This window comes from Leopardus geoffroyi, chromosome D1 (assembly GCF_018350155.1).
Source record: "Leopardus geoffroyi isolate Oge1 chromosome D1, O.geoffroyi_Oge1_pat1.0, whole genome shotgun sequence".
NCBI classification, from domain to species: Eukaryota; Metazoa; Chordata; class Mammalia; order Carnivora; family Felidae; genus Leopardus; species Leopardus geoffroyi.
Genome location: NC_059329.1, coordinates 45,170,828 through 45,187,125, shown reverse-complemented (window position 1 = coordinate 45,187,125; position 16,298 = coordinate 45,170,828). Strand labels below are relative to the sequence as shown.

Genomic DNA, 16,298 nt, shown 5'->3' with positions numbered 1-16,298 from the left:
CTTCTCTATAAAATGGGCATATCAATTTCACTTAGTTCATAGTGGTTGATAAATTTTCATCAAACAATACATAGATAAAGCAAAGAGTATGATGGCTGGAACATCTTAATAAGTCACCAATATCATGTAACAAATATCCTAATCTGTTCCTTTGTGTTTTCTCCCATAGCTTTTATCCTCAGAGAGTCTACATCCAAAGAAAAACTATAAATATTCATTTATATCTTGTTTTATTTTCATCATTATATATTTACTTACTCACTTTTTATGTTTAACTCACTACAATTTATTTTGGTAAATGGTAAGAGGTAAGGTAACTTGATATTTCCCTGAAATGTTCAATGGTTCTTTTGGCAATTAACCTTTTCTCATTGGTTTATATGATTCCTTTATCATTTACCAAGTTTTATTATACACTTGGGTCTGTTTTTGATTATTTGTTCTATTCTGTTCCTCTGTTCCTTGATTTCTATCTAAGTGCCATGTTGAAAAAAAAATCAGTGTAAGTTTTATTATTTACTAGATCAGTTCTGATTGCATCATTTTCAAAATTCTTTTACCTATTTTAGACTGTAAAGTAGTCCAGGTGATTATCTAAACCATTTTATTATGTAAAAATATTACTGGGATTTTGAATAGGATTACACTGATCAATAAATTGATTTGGGGGAACCAACACTTTTGAACTGTTTGGTTTCTTCATTTACAAAATGTTTTAGATCTCTCAATAGATTTTTTTAGTGTTTTCACAAAGTTTTCCACACATTTCTTAATATTTTCATATTTTCAGCAGTTAACATTTTTTTTTTTTGCTAATTGTAAAAAGGACTTATCTCCTCTCTAGTTGATAATTAGATGTAGGAGACAAGTTATAGTCCCTTCTCTACTCAACCTCAGTTTTTTTACTTACATTATCTTTGTATGCTCTTTTTTTAAGATTTTTTTATTCTGAACTAGGAACTCCCTGCCAAATATCATTTCAACTTCAACTGGGGATACTCTATACCTAAAAAGTTATTTTTTCTACTGAAAATAAATTTTGATTGTATGCCAGATACATGTAAAGCTTACTTGCAGAGATAGAAATGTTTCCTGCTACAGAGAAGATACAGATAATGAATTTAACCATAGCTGTGATAAGAATTAGGGAGGATGGCTGGGCACAAGATGAGGGTCCAACCGGCAGCCTAGTTTCATGCAGGGCCACAGCGGGCAATCTTTAGGAGGTGATATTTGAGCTGAGCTCTGAGAGATCAGTAGGAATTAACTAGGCAATGCATGGATGCTCCTGAGAGAGGGATGAGCCAGAATGCAGGATGTTCAAGGAATTAAGATAGGATGTCTGTGGCTGTGATGCAGAAATGAGTGAGGTGGAAAGGGACATTAGGTAAGTCAGAGGAAAGGGTTTTAGCCTTCAGAGGAAAACAAAGTCACTTTGAAAAAACCTTATATAGGTTTGTTCCTGTGGTTATATTGTCCTAGTCCTTGAGGAAATAGCACTATAAAGTTAATGTTTTTTAGAAAAAAACATTTCCTCCTGGAAGGAGGTAAGTCAGTTTCTTCCCTGGATTTCCTGACAGAGTTTGTAGCCCTAGTCAAAGACCAACCAGGGCAGCCTGCCATGGGATGCAAAAACACGGAAAGCAATTACTCACTTAAGTCCTGTCTGCAGTCCTTGCTACTATTATCTTGAGCAAACCTCAGCCTGTTTTGTAAAAGTAGTTGTCTATGGAACAATCATGTTTGTCTCTTCTGTGAAATCTATGGATGATGAGTGTCAAACAGATTTATGAAAGGTCAAATCACCAGCACAACCTAAAAGACAGCCTATCCTCTAAGTGAGACAAGAAGGTTAGGGTAGCGTTCCTCAGTGTTGGCAATATTGACATTTTTCTCCAAATAATTCTTTGCTATGGGGGCTGTCCTGTGTCTTATAGAGTGTTTAGCAGCAGAATCCATGGCTTCTACTCACTAGATGCAAGTAGCATCCCCCTCCAGTTTTGACCGTCAAATGTCCTCTAAGGAGCAAAATCTCCCAGGTTGAGAGACACAGTTATAGAGATTATAAAAGCCCTGTTCTTCCTGGTTAAAACCCATTTTTGTTTTGGCATGAATTCACTCACACACTGTAACATTTGACAAATGAGATTCAGAATTATTCCTAACTGCTAACTCTCCTATAGTCTACAAAGCATTGTCATATGTATCTTTTATTCATTCATCTGGGGTGAACATGTATTTAACACATGCTTTGTGTAGGCACTGTGTGGGTTGCTACAAGTTCAAATGAGACAACTCTGCAAGCCACCTCGAGTATGGGGCAAGACAAGGCATAAGTGTCTATCAGAGGCACTGTTTAGGAATGTGGCAGCATTCTCCTAAGACATGAACAGAATGCTTAGAAACCCAGGTGAGGGGTGGAGCTCCCAGGAGTTTAAAATAGAAGTGAAGCTCTGTGCTGCATCTGAAACATGGTATTTTTTTCAGGGTGATGGATTTAGGGAGTGGTTGGGGAGCTGTGAGACCTACAGTAATACTTTACAACATGTATTATGATCATCTCTGTTTTAAGGATGAGAAAACTGAAAGGTTAAACATTTAGTTTAGGGTCACTTAGATAGCAACAAAATTAACCTTTCAATTTAACTATTTTCTGGATTCACATTTTTGCTTTCTCCAGTCAAATACAACGTTATAAGAGAGACTCGGGGAACAGTTTTGACAAATAGTCCTCTCAAAAATTTCCCCAAAACTCTAATGACAAAAATAATATTCCCTTTTATTAGTACATTTTACAAGGCACATTCACAGATCTTGTATCCTGTGATCCTTCCACCAACCCTGTCAAGTTCAGACAGTAGGCATGCATTATCATCTCTGCTTTATAGAGAGAAAGGGAACACTCAGGGAGTGTGTTTATGTATAGTGCTCACAAAGCATGCTGCCCTTCTCAGCACGGATACATAGCTCCCATAGCGCAATGTAATGGTTCATTGTATTTTAGCTTGTCATTGTATTTTAGCACCAGGATACTGCCATCATTTTGCTATCCCTAAAAGCAGTTCAATTTCTGCACTTAGAGCTGAAATTATAGTGTCTCAAAGCTAAATTTAAAAGAGCAATTTACCGCTGTCCCCATGAAGAAACAGAACCAATCAATGTAATAAAAAAAAATTAAGATCATTCTGTACTCTGTACCGTTGCTTTTGCAGTCGTGTGACTCATAAGGAGCAGCAAACTGCCTGTGATTATGGAGTATTTAGAAAGCAGGACAGTGTTTGGCCTGCGGAAGGTACTCAAGAAATGTGTTAGAAGGAGAATTGGATGGACAAGTGCATGGATGGATGAGAAGGTAAATGGAAGGATGGTTGCTGTCAGGGTGAGAGATGGTGACTTTCCTGTTGTCTATCTGTTAGGAACGAGCTCCGTGTCACTGGCTTCCACAGGGTTTCTAATCCCGGTTCTTATTTGAAAGGAGGGCGAGAACAAGTGAGAAATACTCAAATCAAGGGCAGCTCTTTCATCTAGATATCTCCTTTCTAAGGGGGAGGGTTCAAGACCCATTGGTTGCCAGAACTACTGCAATGATCAGGCTCAAAGATGACCCCCTCCCCACTTCTTTCTACCATATGTATCCAATTAGTGACCAAGTCCTGTTACACCTTCCTCTTCAGGGGTGTTTCAAAAATGTCCTCACTTCATTTCTGTCCTTGTTACTTCAGCTCAGACCCCTAGCACCTAATTTCAGGGCTGTTACCCTAATGTGTTACCTGGTTTGTCTTCTTCATGTTCTTCCTTGAGCACCATATTCAAACTAAAATTTAAATACTTCTTTTGTTGCTTCTTCTGTCTTCTGAAATTTTTAATGGCTGTACATGATGAAGTTCAAATTTCTTATTCTAGCACACTAGGCTTCCCATAACATAATACAGCCCTTCGTATTTTCTCTTTACATAAACCTACTTAAACCTGAATGGCCTCTTTATTGTACCCAGAACATGTTTTACATATCACCTCCTACCATGTATTATTTTGTTGAATATTTACCAAGAGGCTTCTATGTAAGCTGTGGTTTAAAACATGAGTATTAGGGCACTTGGGTGGCTCAGTCTGTTAATCATCTGACTCTTGATTTTGGCTCAGGTCATGATCTCATGGTTCCTGGGTTCAAGGCCCATATTGGGTTCTCTGCTGTCAGCATGAAACCTGCTTTGAATCCTCTGTTCCCCTCTCTCTCTCTCTGCCCTGCCCCTGCTTGTTCATTCTCTCTGTCTCAAAAACAATGTTAAAAAAAAGACATGAGTATTAAGAAAAAGAGTATGACAAGACAAAACTCCTGCCCTCAAGTGGCTCAGTACCCTAGGGTAAATGAATAAGCTATTTTATTAGGGAGTGAATGTACCACCATCATTTAAGAACAAGATGCTGAAGGAACTCAGGGGAAGGACAGCCCTAGACCAAACCTCATGCTTCCTGTTTCGGATCACTTCTGTATCTGTTGCTCAACACTTCCTGTATTATAATTTCACTTCTACCCTGTTTTAGAATTGTTAATCATCCCTGAAGTCAGAGATGACATCTCACCTCTGGCTCCTGCAAACCCAGTTCTGTACCAGACCACCACACATCAACACATACAACAATGAGTAGTTGCTGGTTACTTATTCTCTGAGAAGTGCCATGCCGGAAGCTTTATGCACATTTTCCCAATTGATTTCCACAATGCAGTAGGCATGATTGATGTATTTGTAATATCTCTATTTTACATAGTGGTATCAAATAAGTTGCCCAACAACTAGTAGATCGAAGAGCCAGGATCAGAACCCTAACAGTGTGATGCCAAGTCCTATGCTCTTTTTTTTAAAGTTTATTTATTTATTTTGAGATTGAGAGAGAGAGAGAGAGAGAAAATCCCAAGCAGGCTCTGCACTGTCAGCACACAGCCCAATGCAGGGTTGCTCTTAATCACTTCCAAATCTTTGCATACCAATGATATACTCATGAAAGAGTAAATGTCCTTCTTTCTCTGTAGGTGGTTCCTTTTCCACCACGATTTCATAAAGACTTAGAAGAGGTCAGACACATCCAAACATTTTTCTTTTCCTTTAAAATGAGAGATGTTGAAATTGAATTGATAAAAGTGAAAATAGTCATTCCAGAGAAGCCACAAGCTCTAGGTACATGCAATGACATGGTAAGTCCTTGGGACAGGGGCCAGAAAAGTGTGATGAATACTCAATGTTGACCTGAAAGGACTGGAAATGGAGCCCACGAAGTTATCTAGATGGGATCACATTATGTGTTCTGTTCCATGTGACCAATAAATAAGGAGACCAGGGTGACAATTCCAGGGGATGGAGATGGTTGCTTTCTGGAAAGCTTCCCCAAGTTCCCCTCCTCCCCTAGCCAATGCAGCTGCCTTACTTTGTCCTCTCTTCTGAGAGAGGACTTCTTATTCTTCTCCAGCTGCAAAGCATTAAAGGGACAGAATTACAGGCAGGAAGCTCGCCTGTGCAGAGGGAAAATGAGCTGCACTGGGTTTGGCAGGATTTGGCAGCTGTTCCACATTGGCCACTGTAATAAGGTAAGGGAAGAGGGATTGTGCTAGTGGACAATGCTGGTCAGTTGGCTCCTACCCCACCTCTCATCTGAACTTGTCTTTGGGCTCTGGAGAGGTTTTTATAGCATTAGGGCTTTTTAAATCCTCCGATGATGTTGGCATAGCTGAAGCAAACCTTGAAGATACATTCTAGGTCAGAGCTATCAGAAGGAATTATGATAAAGTGGAAAGAACATAGAACCTGACTTCAGGAAATGCAGTTCTGACAGTGGTTTGGTCTCTTAGCAGTTCTGGGACTATTCCTGGCTTCAGCTTAGTGTCTGCAAATGGAGATAAAAATCCTAGTAGAAGGGTTGTTTTGATGATTACATACAATTGTACTTATGGGAGAGTCTAAAACATGAGAGACATTTCATGTTTTTTGCTCATCTTTAGACACCCAGTTGAAGATTCCCCCCACTCTCATCCTCACCCCAGTGGATTTGGGTGGAGACTGGTCTTGGATGACCAATAGAAATAAGTAATTAGAACTAAGATGCAAAAGCAAATAATTGTACAATTGGGCCCCCAAACCATGCATGAATAAATATCTCCAGCCTCTTTCCTCAGTCCCTAAGGAAAATTACGGCATTTTCTGCTCTTCTCTCTGATATGGTTTGTCAAATTCCCCTTTATAGGTCTGAAGACCACTGGAATTGATCGAACAATTAACAATTTTCCTTGTTTTCCTATAGATTTATAGCTTTTTTTCTATTTAATTTACCCTAAGAACTGAAATCTCATCCCAAGTGAATTAATAATATAGAATGCAGTAAGAGATTAGAATATGTAATGATTTCAAAACACTGAGGTTTGCCTTTGTCCAAAAACTATATTGGCTTTCTGCTTGAAAAATAGAAAGTGACTTGCTCATAGAATTTGCCTCAAATCAGGCAAGAGATTTACAATCTTATTTTGTCACAGTCCACAGTTGTGCTGTAGGCGATACAATAAAAGACAGGACTGAGCTAGCCCACTGGAGGCCTTGGTACAAAGTACCCTCTCTGGATGCAAGCAGGCCAGCAACTTAATGTGAAAAGTGCCAGCTCCATTCCAGCCCTTCCCAGGTTGGTGCTCATGTGGGAAACCTGGACCACTGTTCCTGGTGGCCCTGATTAATGGGATCACAGAACCCCAACCTCCTTTAAAGACTTTGTCTGTGGTATCAATAGAGAATGATTATAGGTTGCATGTAAACCTCCATGTGTCTTACTCTAATATCAAGTATAAGTTAAGGATTGATCAGAATTATAAAGAAAAAAATATTGATTAAAGTATTAATAAAAATTCATTTAGTACCTATGATGTGCTAAATATTGAGATAAATACTTTCAAAAGCATTGTCGCATTTGAATCCACGGTAAACCTGGAGGAAGTTGTTATTGTCCCTATTTTACTGCTGAAGACATTGTGGTTCAGAGGTGAAATAAAATCACACAGGAAACAACTATCAGAGTCAAATTTTGACTTGTAGTATTTTTTTAAATACATTATGCTGCCTCAAAACTTTCTATCTGTATGATACTATCAAATTCCCTTTATCCCAGCGTAATTTGTCATGTAGATTATTCTTCCAGGACGAATATGTAGGAGATAGGCTGATATTAAACTGTATCATGGCTTTAATTTGGATGAATTCTTTTTTTTCCTTTTTTGATTGATTATATCTTCACTTGCCAGTGTCATGAACTGGTCAGAGAAAAATAAGCAATGATCTATTTGACCTATAAGCATCCATGAGGCAATGTGCCTAATAAATATATTTTTTTTAATTTTTTTTTCAACGTTTATTTATTTTTGGGACAGAGAGAGACAGAGCATGAACGGGGGAGGGGCAGAGAGAGAGGGAGACACAGAATCGGAAACAGGCTTCAGGCTCTGAGCCATCAGCCCAGAGCCCGACGCGGGGCTCGAACTCACGGACCGCGAGATCGTGACCTGGCTGAAGTCGGACGCTTAACCGACTGCGCCACCCAGGCGCCCCCTAATAAATATATTCATTAATCATTTGTTCAACAAATAAACATTTACTAATATCTTATTTTGTTTTACACTTGGCTGGACATCATTCAACATTATGAAAATCAGAATGGGATTTCAGTAAAGGATTGTGCTCAAGTAGGGAATACAATCATGTAAACAAATAATTAGGATACTCATCCTACAAAGATCTGCCAAGCTGTTGTCATCTCTACAAGTCCTCTTCAGTTATATTACATATCTTTTGTGTTATGATGGCACACATACATGCTTTGTTAGCAGTTAGCCATATAATATGGAAATTTTCTGGTTATATTTTATCTCCCAAATGGAAAGTATGCTATTCACTGGCAGGGATTTTCTCTTCTCTTTATCCCATGCCTGCTATGTGTTTGTGACTATCAATGTTTAGGTAATTAGGTCACATAGTACAGAAAATGTACTAAAAACAGAGTAATGTACTGCTTCAATGGGAGCATGATGAAAGAGTTGGGAAATTCTCAGAGGAAGTCACCCTTGAGAGAGAAGAAAGGGTAGCTAACAAGTGCAATAATGGGAAGTTTAAAAGAATGATGGAGGAGGAGGAAAAAATTTAGGACATGAAGTTAGAGTGTATGGTATAATCAAAGAGAGCCATGGATGTATGAGTGTGCTAAGGGAACAATGAATGATCTAAGAGACAGGAATGAGGGGTGATTAAACATGGATGCACAAGTGGTGTGCCTGCATGGCTCAGTTGGTTAAGCATCCAGCTCTTGATTTCAGCTGGAGCATGGAGCCAGCTTAGGATTCTTTCTCTTTCTTTTTCTTTGCCCCATACCCTGCTCACACACATGTTCTTTCTCTCTCTCTCTCTCAAAATAAATAAACATTTGAAAAATAACAAGAATTGGCAAGAAATGACAACAGGTAGGTACAATGGTAGACTTTTGAAAGTTGTATAGAGGGATCAGAGTTTAAATCATGTGATGTATGGGCAATGAGGGGTCATAGAGGGTTTGCTAGGCCTGAGACTGACAAATAAGACTGGCATTTTTCAAAGATCAGTTGTCAGTTTACCATTTTCATATGTGTGCTTCTGTTCTTTGGATTTTTGGGGTGGGGGAAGTTGTAGGAATAACACAAGGGAGGTTAAGTTGCAAGGAGCAGTCATGGTAGGGTTACTGGAAAGGTTATCATCTAAACTTATAATCTTATTTTAGTTCACAGGAATTATAAAAGAAATTGCATATGGGTATAAATGTTGAGGGTGGGATTTGTAGCTGTTATTCAATGATGTCTGCCAAATGAGAAATTTCTGTGTCTTTATTAAATTCCCCAGAATATTAGTTGGTGGTTTTCTTTAAGACTGCTGATAACTCTGGATTTTTAGAAAACTGCTCTGTTCCCATGACTATCTGAGTAGTTTTTATAAAAATAATAATGAAAACACAACAAATTTATTCATTGTAATCTCATTAGGCAATATTACCCTCTCTTCCTCCTTTTTGTGGATCTGTTTCTAACTCTGCACAAGTATCAGGTTTTTCCTATGGGTTTGTTTGCCTGTGTTTCATGTTGTCAAACCACTGTATAATTATTGAGTTATATCAACTTCTTGACATTACATGATGACAGTAGCAAAGGGTTGGCTCATCTGCACAGTATGTTTTACAAATTGTGTACATTTAACTGTTACTGATTGATGGTTGTTACCATGAGAGCTTATCATTAGTCACATAGGATAATGCAGTGTAACAAGTCTTAACTAAAGTCAGAACACCCATGTTTGACTCCCAGCTTTACCAGCTCATCCATAAAATGTAAATCATGCTAAAATGGAAATTATACTTTTTTATATCTCAAAATATTTCTGTGTGAAACCTGAACAGATGTAAAGTCAATCACTGTGCTCTAGCCCCCAGACAGAGGCATTGGTTCTGAGATAGAACTTAACTAGATATCAAGTCTATCAGAGACAATAAGCTCCATGAGAACCATTTCAGGCCAATAATGGGCTGTAAATTATAGGCCATGTGAAAAAAATTGCTGGAAACTTCTTCATTATTTTTCTTAAAAATGGTGGTATTTCACCCCAAAAAAGAATAAAGGTTAAAACTGCTGGAACGGGTTAGACTGTCAAGAGTAATGATGGATAGTATTGGAATGAAGGCGATAACATGAAGGTGAAGTAGCGATGGGGGAAATTTGGATTTTTGTAGACATTTTGGCCACTACATCAAATGTTATTTAGAGACTCTTTTCTGAATTGTTCAGTTACAGAAGACTATAAATTTTCTTTTCTTTTCTTTTGGCTTAAACCATTTTGTGGTAGATTTTTCTATCATTTATATTTCAAAGAGTACTACTAATTTTGATAAAGTTGATTAGATAAAATAAAAATTAGATAAAATTATCTCTTGCTCTTTAGGCTATGATTTCTCAGCAAAGCTAATTTGGAAATGTTACCATCATATTGTTTGTGGGATCACTGGCAATCCAAGCAGATAATGCAGAAGAGATGGTCCCTTTCAAATGGCCATTCAATTACTGGTTTCATTATTTTTTAGTTTTGAAATTATTTTCACATCACATAATCAGACAGTAAAAATTTTGAAGCATTATAGTATATAATTAACCACAGAGACTAGTTATTTGAGTTATTTCCTATAGTCTTTTAAAGATCCCTGGGAAACACTGGGGGCTTTTTTTTTTTTTTAGATATAATTGTATTTGTGTATACACACATATTTGTGTGTGTGTATGTATGTGTATATGCACACATATATACGACCATCCACATAGATATATGGAAAGTACACATACAACCACTTTTCTTTATGTGCATCATTTTACAATTTTACATATTATTTAATTTGATATTTATGATAACTCTAGATTAGTGTCTAGTCTTAGTTTTAGCATCAGCACTGGACTGCTGCTAGCCTCTAAGCTTACTTAAATGATAAAACAAATCTTTCTACCACTAAAAACATTGAGTAGACTTACTTTTTCCTATTTCAGCTCCCAAGTATAGTTAAAAACCCTGGACATTATATATCAAACAAACATAACTTTGAAAAATAGAAAAAGACAAACAGTCCAAGGCCTGGGGAGTCCAAGGAATAACATAGTGGTAAATTACTTGGATTTTCTTTTGCATCATATATCCCAAACTGCATGGTAGAGAAATCAGCAACTCAGTAACACCAGTGGGTACAGATTTAAAGAAATACCCCAAGAGAAACCCATTCTCTTTCTCTCACCATAGGACGAGGAAAGGGACATCATAGCAAGACAAAAAACTTTTAGACAAGGACATGCTCTGGCCAAACACCACAGAAAAGAGCTGAGGTCCTGTATGAAATTCCAGGTAACATAGATGAAGTGGAAAGTCTAAACCTTCACTATTGACAAGCTGTAATGATATGCCCCAGCCCCAGTGGCAAGGTGAGCAGAGGCCTACAGTCGCTGGCACTTTTATCCTGCTAGGTGACAGTGGGCCTCCCCAGGCCACCTGACTGTCAATGGAGACCACATAGGGAGCTGGACTTCCATACCCACCTGACAACAATGAAGCATTCCCCACCCCTCTTGCTGGGGTTCTATCAGAGGTGGCCTGGTGGAGAGTCAAGAATTTATTACCACCCAGTAGTAATGAGGCCATCTCCCTGCAGGTCTAGTGGGAGCCAGGTGGAGAGCAACAAAATGGCACCACTCCTCCTCCCAGCCATGTGGTATCAGCAGAATTCTAGTGGAGAGCATGAGCTACCATCCATGTGCAGCAGTAACAAGGCATCTCTTCTTTTTTTTTAAATGCTTATTTGTTTATTTTGAGAGAGGAGGAGAGTGAGTGGGGGAGTGGCAGAGAGAGAGGGAGAGAAAGAATCCCAAGGCAGGCTCTGTGCCATCAGCACAGAGCCCATTGTGGGGCTCAAACTCACAACCCATGAGATCATGGCCTGAGCTGAAATGAAAAATCAGACCCTTAATGAACTGAGGCACCCAAGCACCGCAATACGATATCTCTTCCTTTTGACAGTGTTAACTGAAACCAAGTGAGGCACCTGGACTTCTACTCAGTCAGTAATGACATGGTTGACCTCTCCTTCCCCTGCTGACACAGTGTCAAAGGCGGCCCACTAAAATAAGATTTAAATAAGACCAAGAGCCTCATAGAATCTAAAATGTCTAGGTTTCAATAGAAACTCACATGTCATACAAAGAACCAGGAACATCTCAACTTGAAAGAGAAAGATATTAATAGACACTAAGGATGAGGTAACACAGATGTTAGAATTATCTAAAAGGGATTTTAAAGCAGTCATTATAAAAATTCTTCAGTGAATAATTATGTATATATTTGAAACAAATGAGCAAAAGGAAAGGTTTCAGGAAAGAAATGGAAGATTTAAAGAATGACCAAATGGAATTTTAGAACTGTAAAATACATGAACTAAAATAGAACTCAGTAGACAGATTCAACAGCAGAATGGAGGGGGCAGAGGGAAGTATCAGTGAAATGGCACAACATTTTCCCAGGGCTGTAAAAAAAAAAAAAAGAACTGTCAATTTACAATCTTATAGCCAACAAAAATATCCTTCAGAAATGAAAGAAAAAAATAAACACAGGACAGTTTCAGATGAAGGAAAACTAGGGAAATCTGTTACCATAAGTCCTACCATAAAAGAATACATCTAAAAGGAAGTTCTCTACACAGAAATTATAAAAGATTCCATAAATACCAGGAAAGAAAAAAATAATACACTGTAAAGAATTAAATTTTATGAGTAATGACAATAGACTTATCATTTTGTATTTTATTTTCTAAATTAGGCTTGACAGTTGATACGAAATTTATAACACTGATGTAGTTATTGATTTAAATTTTTTTAATTATATTTTATTTTAATTCTACTATAGTTATATAGTAAACATACAGTGTTAGATTAGGTTCAGGTGTACAATATAGCGATTCAACAATTCCATACATCACCTAGTGCTCATCACAAGTGTTATTGGTTTTTGCAAAGGAAAATGTAAGACATTTAAAGTATAAATGGGGGGGGTGAAAGGACATAAAGGGAGGTGAGGTTTCTATCCTTCACTGAGCTGATGAAATGTCAACAGCAGCAGACTCTGATAAGTTATGTATGTATAATACCTAAGAGAAACCACTAAAAAAGCTATGTGAAGAGATATACTCTAAAACATAATAGATAAATCAAAATGGAATTCTAGAAGATATTCAAATAACCCAAAAGAAGGCAGGAAAAAGAAATGAACAAACAAAACCAAAACAAATAAAATGGATTCCATTTATATAATATTCTTAAAATGACAACATTTTAGAGCTGGATTGTCATGGTTTACCAGTGGTAAGAGGGAGTGGCTATAAAGAAGGAGCATGAGGGAAGTCTTAGCAGTGATGGAATAGTTCTGCATCTTGTTTGAAGCATTAGTTACCTAGTCTACACATGAAAATATAACTCAGAGCTAAACACCATTGGGGCAACCTGGATGAAGAGTGCATGAGACCTCTTAGAACACTCTCACTATTTCCTGAGAATCTCTATTTCAAAATAAGGTTTTTAAAAATAATGCAATAAATATTAGAACCAAAACAAGACTTCATGTCTCTTGTGTCCCAGACCAACTTTCCTCTCCTATATTACATGGCTATTGAAATAGCCAATGGTAAAACATTAGGGTTATGAACATCCTACACATCTGAAATGTTAGTTCTTTTTTTTTATTAAAAAATTTTTTTTTGAGATAGAGAGTGCAAGTGCACTCATGTGCAAGCAGAGGAGGGGCAGAGGGATAGGGAGGGAGAGAATCCTAAGCAGGCTCCATGCTCAGCATGGAGCCTGATGCAGGGCTGGATTCCACAACTGTGAGATCATGACCTGAGCTAAAATCAAGAGTCAGACGCTTAACTGACTGAGCCACTGAGGCATCCCAAATTCTCTTTTTCAAAATTACAGCTCTATCAACACTTCTTTCCTTATTACACTATAGTTGTAATATCAGAGTCACCAGGTCTCAACTATTCCATGAGAACATTCCTAACTCTGCTAAGAAGTTACTGATATTCAGAATTTCTATGAACTCAAATTTATCCCACACCATGTAACATGGGCATATGCAGCCTAGTACTTTTCACTGGGTCATGTTTGCTAGCCCTACTTACCTAATCAGTTTATGAGTGCCTTAAGATCAGCCACAAGGGTTATATTTTTTCCTGTCTGTACACTTGGCTCAGAGGTATTTGCTAAATCCCTTATAGGCTGATGGAATGATAGTCAAGTGCATTCATTAAAAAGTTGTTTGTAAAATTTTCAAAAGTAAGCTCTTTTCGAGATTGACTTAAATGGCATTCCAGAGATAGATTTTCCAAGGAATTCAGATGTTTCCCCAAGTAGTATCTATTTTTATTGCCAAAATTTTAGCCACAGCATTTCACACAGGACCTTAATGTTGCAAGGAAAGAAAGTCCAATTCAAATTGTCCTGAACAATAAAGGACATTCAATAAAGGCTAATGTAACTGAAAGTTTAGTAGTAATTCAGTCATCGCCTGATCTGGGGGCCAGGTGCTGCAACAAGGATCTGACTTTCTGATCTCTGCAAGGTTGGGTTCTGTCACAGATTTTACAGTGCCCTGGTCACTCAAGTGTTCCCCCTGATTATCATAAAGTGCCTGCTGGCTTTATTCCTGACACTTTTACATCACAATCCCCAGAGAAATAGTTTCAAAGAAGAGAGAGAAATCTTTTCTTTCTCAGGTTATACAGCAAAAGTCACTTTGCATCTCTTTGACCCTGACCGACTACTGTGCCTCTTTCCAAATTCTATCATCACAACCAGGAGGATTAAAAACACAAATTAGCTTTAGCAAATCATGAACCACTCATGGATCTGAGGGTGGGAATCAATAGAACTCAAATTAAGTGGTTGAGAATATATGGGTAATGATTCCTCCAAAGCAAAATTTGGGTATATTGATGGTTGGAAGATGATGCGGATGCTGAGAACATAACCAACAATGTTCACTGCATCAATATTGGGGAAAGCAGAGACTGTGACTAGGCAGGACTTCAGATACCCTTTGCTTTGGATCTGGGCCAAGAATCTGTAAATATCAGTTTTAAGTCTGACTTGTATTTTGTTGCACTGGGAAATTCAATTAACTTCTGAGTTCTAGCCTTAAAAATGTATTTTGGTGGAGATATTGCTGCTTTACTCAATGCTTGTGAGGACTAAATGAAATAATGATTGCAAAAGTGCTTTAAAATCTGTACTTAGTATTAAATAAAGATAAAATGACTGTGTATCTCCCACATGTATGCCTGCATGCTGGTATATTTATATATGTATTTTTCCTTTTCTTATTTTCTGTTTCTTAGAGTCCTTTTTATTAAAATATCTTTAAAAACCCCATACAATCATGTTTGTGAAAAAATATACTGTTTTTTCTTCATTTATAAATGCAGAACAATTTTATTGCTGGTCAATAAAGGAAGGTGTTTGTGAGGAATGGATATCTGTGAGATATTTTACATGTGCTACATCAGTAAATTTTCCCCTGCCCACCATTCCATGAGGCCAGTACAATTGACCCAGCCTTCACAGATGTGGAAACTGAGTTGAACTATCTCATCACACATTAGCAAACAGCAAATCTAGATTCAAACTCAAGTCAACCTGACAACGAGTCTCTACTCTTTCAACAACAGAATGTATTTGCTATAAGGAAAATCTAAGTTCCCTCAGAGCAAAAGAATATTTGAGGTTTAAACAGATATCCCCCTAAAATTCAGGCTGTCTAAAGAGGTATTTTCAGTGTCTTTAGCTCCTGTATAGCTGCTCATATGTCTAGTATTTAAGATTTCAGTTTAGCCTAATCATCTTGCCATCTGCTCTGAAATGATGAGCCCATCTGTCAAGATATTCAAGACAGTATCAAATTCCATTTATTCTATGAGAAGACAATGACTCTTGAAATACCAAATTTGAATATGTCTGATTACAACATTGTGTTATGCTCAAGAAATTGCAAAGCCAAGTTCCATATTTGAATGATAGCTGAAGTCCCTGCATCAGTAAGGTGATGATGAGGCAACCAAATTAGAAAAATCTAGACTGTCAAACACTGATTTGGACATATTTCAGTTCCAGTATGATGACCACTATCTTAATTATTCCTTCATTATGTTGAAAAATATGCATTCTCTAGAAGTTTTGGAAGTAATATTCTTATACTTATTTATATATCATTTTTCAAAGTATTTTTAATTCAATTACTTATGTAATCTTCATTTAATATAAATATACACAATTATTACTTTCCATTTTACCTATTTTTCTATTTATTTTAGAAATAACCAAGTCATGTTCTAAGTGGAATTGCCAGTACGTACTTCTAAAAGGAAAACACATGAACCATGGGAGTTCCCCGCCAGGGACAAACATGTGATATTACAAAGGTATAACAGGTAATGCCACTATATCCTTTACTACTACTACTACTACTACTACTAGTCAAATCAGTTTGAACAAACAGGCCCTTAGAGTTTAACATGAGTTGACTTATGAGTGTGTTTTTAGGCTACATTGGTAGAGACTATCCTCTCTTCACACCAGCCTTGTAATAAAGCAAGTGCTTAACTGTAGGGTCATTTAGTTTATAAATACAAATTAAAATTTCTCAAATACTTTCTCAGTTTTTAAGTCAAAA

General features: G+C 37.3%; 2 long non-coding RNA genes across 3 annotated transcripts in view; one reads left to right on the top strand and one right to left on the bottom strand.

Moving 5' to 3' along the window:
- Positions 1–16,298, bottom strand: part of LOC123601051 — a 155,613-nt gene that overhangs the window by 47,964 nt on the left and 91,351 nt on the right. The window lies entirely within an intron of this gene.
- The window catches only part of LOC123601049, a 177,964-nt gene that overhangs the window by 122,103 nt on the left and 39,563 nt on the right, over positions 1–16,298 (top strand). For both annotated transcript variants that reach the window (XR_006713949.1, XR_006713950.1), the window contains exon 4: positions 15,940–16,056. This is a non-coding gene — a long non-coding RNA (uncharacterized LOC123601049). The remainder of the gene's footprint in view (positions 1–15,939; positions 16,057–16,298) is intronic.